We start from the raw sequence: 6,000 nt of genomic DNA, 5'->3' as shown, positions 1-6,000 counted from the left end.
TATGTATGCCATTGGCCTGGGCTTCTTCTCCCTTATCTACTCCTATAATTTAAAGATTTGGTCTTTTGATGGTACCCCACATTTCCTATATGTTTTTCCTATGGATTTTGATTTTATAGGGGTTATACTTAAGAGATTGCCTTGAGTCTCAGAGGAGACTTTGAACTTTAGAGTTTTAAGCAGTGTTGAGACTGTGATAGACTATGGGGACTTTAGAAGATGGACTAAATGCGATTTGCCTATGAGGGCCAGAAAGTGGAATGCGGTGGTTTGAATAACAATGGCCCCATAGGGGAGACCACAGGGGCCATAGTGGCCATAGGGGCCATAGGGGCCAAATGGTACGACAGACTTTGAAGATCCCCCATGGAAGTCCTTACCCTCCCTGGGGAGCAAAAAGAGGATGGCATGGGGGGGGTCTGTAGGGGGACAGGGGAGGAGGGAAGGGAGAAGGAACTGGGATTGACATGTAAAACAAGCTTGTTCCTAATTTAAATAAAAAATAAATAGAAAAAAGAATGGCCCCATAGGCTCATATACTTCAATGTTCAGTCACCAGGGACTGGTACTACTTGAAAGGATTAGGAAGCATGGCCTTGTTGGAGGAAGTATGTCACTGAGGGTGGGCTCTCTCTTCCTGTTCTCTTCAGATCCAGAACTCTCAGCTGCCATACCTGCCTGTATGATGCCATGCTCACCATCATGTTGATAATAGACTAAACCTCTGAAACTGTAAGCCAGGTTCAATTAAATGCTTTCTTTTATGAGTTACCATGGTCATGATGTCTCTTCACAACAATAGAATACTGACTAAGGTAATACTGCTATTGGATTTTCCTTTAATTAGTATGAAGTGTCCCTCCTTATACCTTCTGATTAGTTTTGGTTTGAAGTCTGTTTTTTTAGATATTAGAAGAACTATACTTGCTTATTATTAGTCGCGTTTAATTTGAATACCATTTTCCATCCTTTTATCCTAAGGTAGTGTTTATCATTGTTAGTGAGATGCAGTTCTTGGAGATATCAAAAAAGATGAATCCTGTTTTCTAATCCAGTTTGTTGGTCTGAGACTTTTTATTGGGGTGTTGACGCCACTAATCCATCCACTGATCATATCATTTTTTACTTTACTGTTATTTTTTGCAGTTCTAGTAATGTGTCCCAGGACCTGACCCATGCTAAGACAGTGAGTCACAAGCCCAGGATTCTTGAAGGAGGTAAGTTGCTGTTGTTTTAACATATTGTCATTGTGACAGTAACACATGCATATAATATGCTTTGATGGTGACTATGTCCTATCACCAAGTTGTGTCCTCCTCCCACTCCTCCTGATATCAGTATTTTACTCAACTACTCTTCCACTCTTCCTTCTATTTTCATGGAGGTTTTTTTGTCTGTTTTTATCAACCTGTAACTTCAATTAAGGTTATGTAGGGGAGCATGTGTAGAGGGGTTATCTAACAGATTGTTACCATCCATGTATTTTTATCACCATCGTCTCCAAGTACCCTGTTTTTTCTCTCTCCCACTACTCCTGATCCCAGTACCCAGGTAGAAATCATCCAATCCCCAGGTACTTTCTCTTCTACCTTCAGGACTCTTGATCAACACATGTATTTCATTTGTTTCCTATAGTGGCAGGTGCTAGGAGTTGAAAGTCGTGGGAATCTTACTAATGGCTATACCACTAAAGCCAATTTCTCTCACCCTCTGAAATCATTAATTACCTATAGATCCTTAGGGAGCGGTGAAATTTCACAAGTCCCTCCCCCTAGCAACTGGAATTTTCTACCAACCCTGAGGAATGGGAGAGAGGCTCATGAGCTTTCTACACTTTTGGTGACAGAATGATTGAGGCCCAGTCTTCAGCAGCTGCTGAAGACTTCAGGCTATGTCATATCCTAGAGACTAAAGTCCACACAACTCCACCCTTTCTTCTACCTCTTACATTCTTTCTTTACTTTCTTCCATAGTGTCCCCTGGCCCATGGAGGGGATGATATACATGTCTCATTTAAGACTGTGGACTCAACAATCGCATGTTCTCAACACTTTGGCCAGTTAAGAATCTCTGGAGTAACTGCTACCAGAAACTTCTCTGGACAGCCTGACAGTGCATTAACTTGCCCGCATAAGCATATAAGTACTTAGAAAGAAATTTGACCTTATACCCAAATTTGACATTTCAATGTGCTAAAATACACAAAAGTGAACACAGAAGCCATCCACAGGAGCTTTTCTTGATTATTTGTTATTATCAATGAATTAATAGAGTTTTGATGCCTGTCCTAATGTTGACTACTACCACATCTCCTCTTGACATTTGAACCTTCTTGCTACAATTGGGATGGACAGTGCTCAGGAATGCTGCTAAACCTGCTAAAATGTACAAATAGCTCAAAAATTATCCAGGTCACACCAGCCATAATCCAGAGCTTCAGAAATTCTGCTGTGGAAGTAGGTACATCCACAGACATACTCTGTCAATATATAGATTTATGCAATCTGAACTATGTGGGCTGAGGTAGCAAAACAGGGAACATTTAAATTTCACCTTTTAACAAATCATGTAATATGTCTCTATCTTTTCCTTTGTTTCTTGAAACATTCCATCATATTCATTATGTTCAGTTTCTTTCATTCCAAGAGACAACAAACTTGGCATTGTTCAACTACAGATTTCTCCCTAAAATTTTGCCTATTACACTGGGTAAAAGTGGTGACTTGGAACCAGATCTTCTACTCTAGGAAGAGTTTCTGGGGAAAAGGGCTGCTCCAGACACACTATGAATAAGAGTGGAGGTGAAGAGCATCTGGGCAGAGCCTCTGAAGGGTAGCAAAGATGAGCTCAATGAAGGTCCCAGTTTACCAGAATCTACAATTAAAACAACACAGCATGCGGTAACTGTGCTTTCCATTTCCTTGTACCAACAGTTTCTCCAGTACCTGGAGCCATAAACTGTAGAAGATGGCTCAGCATTGGGGCCTAAAGCTCTGGTAGAAGTGACTTAATAAAGAGACTGGGTGAAGTTGGTGCTTTCAAGAGTAGCCCATGCCAGCCCACCTATGAAGCACTGGTATTCACACCCAGATTCAGTGTCATTTCCAGTGCTATGTACCTGCTGAGTATCCTCCAGGGAGAAAAATTCAGATGCAAGTACAGATTGAATTCTGAATAACTTGAATACAGAACTTCCAAATATCTCCATTAGCATTGAGATCATTTAAGTTGTATTCATTGTGTATTTGGTACTTTCATAAATAATTACTTTTTGGGGGGTGCCTAATATGTTCAAGGCAAATCATATACATTCTAATCCCTATAGGTGCATATAAGGAATACTTAAATATCCATAAATCATTTAAGCCATGGGTATTATTCTTCCATTCTCCATTCCTGTACTACAAAATGGTTTAGGCCATATTTTCAGAAACCTAGAACACCAGGTCCATCCCACAGCCCTCTGAGCATGCTACTGCAGCTAGAAGGCATCCATCTGCTACTATTAACATTTGCCCTGGAAGTAGCCTTCACTTTCTACTTGACATATGTGATTGTTCTGATGGCCATACAGTGGGTGTTAGTGAGACAGATAACAGGGTAAGGGCACTTCTAGAGAGTGATGAGAATGGTCAGTTTCCAACTTCCGTTTTCATGGATCCCAGTTTTCCCTAAATATAAGACTTTTTTCTCCACCAGAGAAAATAGACTGTGTTCTCTTTTCATTTCATCTTCAGGACTCTGTTTTCTTAATGTTTCTAAGGTAGCATACAAAGTAATGGGATTCATAGTGACATATCCCCCATGTTCTTGGTTTTTAATCAAAGTTCCAATCACCTTGTCCCACCATCTGTCCTCATCTTGCTAGTCCCCTTCTTTCTCCCCAGTTGTCCCTGTTACTGTCATGTCCCCTGTATAAAGAGTCATCCTTTGTACTACTTTAAGGACTCAGGTTCCCATCTTTTGGTACCCTTTCTAGTGTCATGTCCTACATACAAAATTACACAAGAATACAAATTAAAATGTGGTTACTCATTAAAATTAAAATTGAACATCTGTCTTTCTGCACTTGGCTTTTTTTGTTGAACATGATCATTTATCAGTACCTCTGACTCCTCTCTGAATCCTCACATAGTGCTAACGCAGAAATCTCTTGTCTCTTACCTTTCCATAAGGCCACCAGTTCTATTCATCAGAGTCATAGCCGTAGGAACCCACATTAACTCTAGCACCCCTAGGAGAGCTACATTGGGCATTACGGCTTCTACATATTAATGGTGTGTGAGACGGGTGTATGGCACAACTCACCTCATAGCATCTGCCATGTAATATTAATGAAGTCTAGACCTGACTGCAGCACATACAGTTTATGTGTCCCTTGTCTACATTGGTCCAGAGCCCTAAGTGTCATTTATACCATCTGTTCCTCAGATGTGAGCCTTAAATCTGTTATTCTCTGAAAGCTTCTGCCTTTGATGCCATTCAGGCCTGAATTTGTACTTAGCATCCATTAATGCTTCAGCCTCTAGTCCCACACCAATTGGGCCACCTTCCTTTGATTTCTGCTAAATAACTACTTCATCATCTCTTCGTGTTCATATGAAGTCCCGAATCTCTGTCAGTGTGTCTTATGTTTTTCTAAAGTGACACCTTGACCTCTGGTCCTGTTGGGTATGCTAGTCAGTCATAAGGGAGGAACAGCCTCTCCTGCATGCTTCGTGTATGGGGATAGCATCCACCAACTGAATCCACTGAAACTATAAACCCAAAGTAACCTTCCTTCTTTCCTTTATTTTTCTCAGGCATTTTGTCAGCAATGGAGCAGTAACTACTAGTCCAGTGTAGCTCAGTGGTAGAGCACTTGCCTTGCATGCATGAGGACCTGGGTTCAATCTCTAGAACCAGATATTACCACTTACTTCTAAAAAAGGTAAGATTAGAGCATTGATCTACACTGAGCCTCAGTCTCTTGCATAAATGAAGGTCACATGTGTTCTCAAGAAAATCCAGATTCTCCTATACCACAGAATTTGAATTTGTCACCTGTGTGCAGACAGGGGAGGAAGTATGCACTGACCAGAAAAATGAATAAGATGGCCATGACTATACACATTTCTAGTGGAACATGGCAAGTGACAGATGATCATGGTGATGACCTGAATATGTGTGTACAAATACAAAGAAACACATTAAAATAAGCAAATGAGCCGGGCGTTGGTGGCCCTCGCCATTAATCCCAGCACTCAGGAGGCAAAGACAGGTGGATCTCTGTGAGTTCGAAGTCAGCCTGGTCTACAGAGGGAGTTCCAGGACAGCCTCCAAAACAATACAGAGAAACCCTGTCTAGAAAAACCAAAAATAAATAAATAAATAAATAAATAAATAAATAAATAAGCAAATGAACTCTGCTCAGTAGTCCTGAGTAAGGAAAGGGCAGTGTTCTTCAGTGCAGAGGATGTCCATGGTTCCTAAGACAGGTACAGGGCAGACAAACAGCAGTATGCAATAGCAATATGCCTCACTGAATGAAATATTGATAGATTTCTTTTATTATATTTGCATTTATTTACTCTGTGTGTGTGTGTTCAGTTGTGAATGTCAGTTCTCTCTGTCTGCCATGTGGGTCTTTAAGATTGAACTCAGGTAGTCAGGCTTGGCAGCAGGATCCTTTACCACTGAGCCATCTGGCCTGCTTGAAACATTGGTATTGTACCAGAGTGGTTTTTACACAGTAAGAATAATACTAACAGAGTGCTTAGCATGTAGTATCCCCAGTGCTAACCAGATGTCATAAAGCAAAATATATGCTTAAAGATGGCCTGTCAGCATACAAATTAACTTTGGGGTCCCATTCTACATGGAGGGATGCTCTCTCAGCCTGGACACATGGGGAGGGCGTAGGTCCTGCCCTGGATGAAATGACAGACTCTGGAGATCCCCCAAGGAGGGCCTTACCCTTCCCGGGGAATGATGTGAGGATTGGGCTAGGGGTGGGGTGGA

The 6,000-nt window shown here is 41.2% G+C and overlaps 1 long non-coding RNA gene across 1 annotated transcript; it reads left to right on the top strand.

Moving 5' to 3' along the window:
- The first annotated feature begins 467 nt into the window (after nucleotides 1-467).
- On the top strand, nucleotides 468-5,237 carry LOC121138161. Its single transcript, XR_005875342.1, has 3 exons — nucleotides 468-815; nucleotides 1,147-1,217; nucleotides 4,803-5,237. It is a non-coding gene; the product is annotated as an uncharacterized LOC121138161 (long non-coding RNA).
- The last annotated feature ends 763 nt before the right edge of the window (nucleotides 5,238-6,000 follow it).

The sequence above is a fragment of the Mesocricetus auratus genome, unplaced genomic scaffold (assembly GCF_017639785.1).
Source record: "Mesocricetus auratus isolate SY011 unplaced genomic scaffold, BCM_Maur_2.0 contig_13330_pilon_obj, whole genome shotgun sequence".
NCBI classification, from domain to species: Eukaryota; Metazoa; Chordata; class Mammalia; order Rodentia; family Cricetidae; genus Mesocricetus; species Mesocricetus auratus.
The sequence above is the reverse complement of the archived record's forward strand: the minus strand, read 5'-3'. Positions and strand labels throughout refer to the sequence as shown.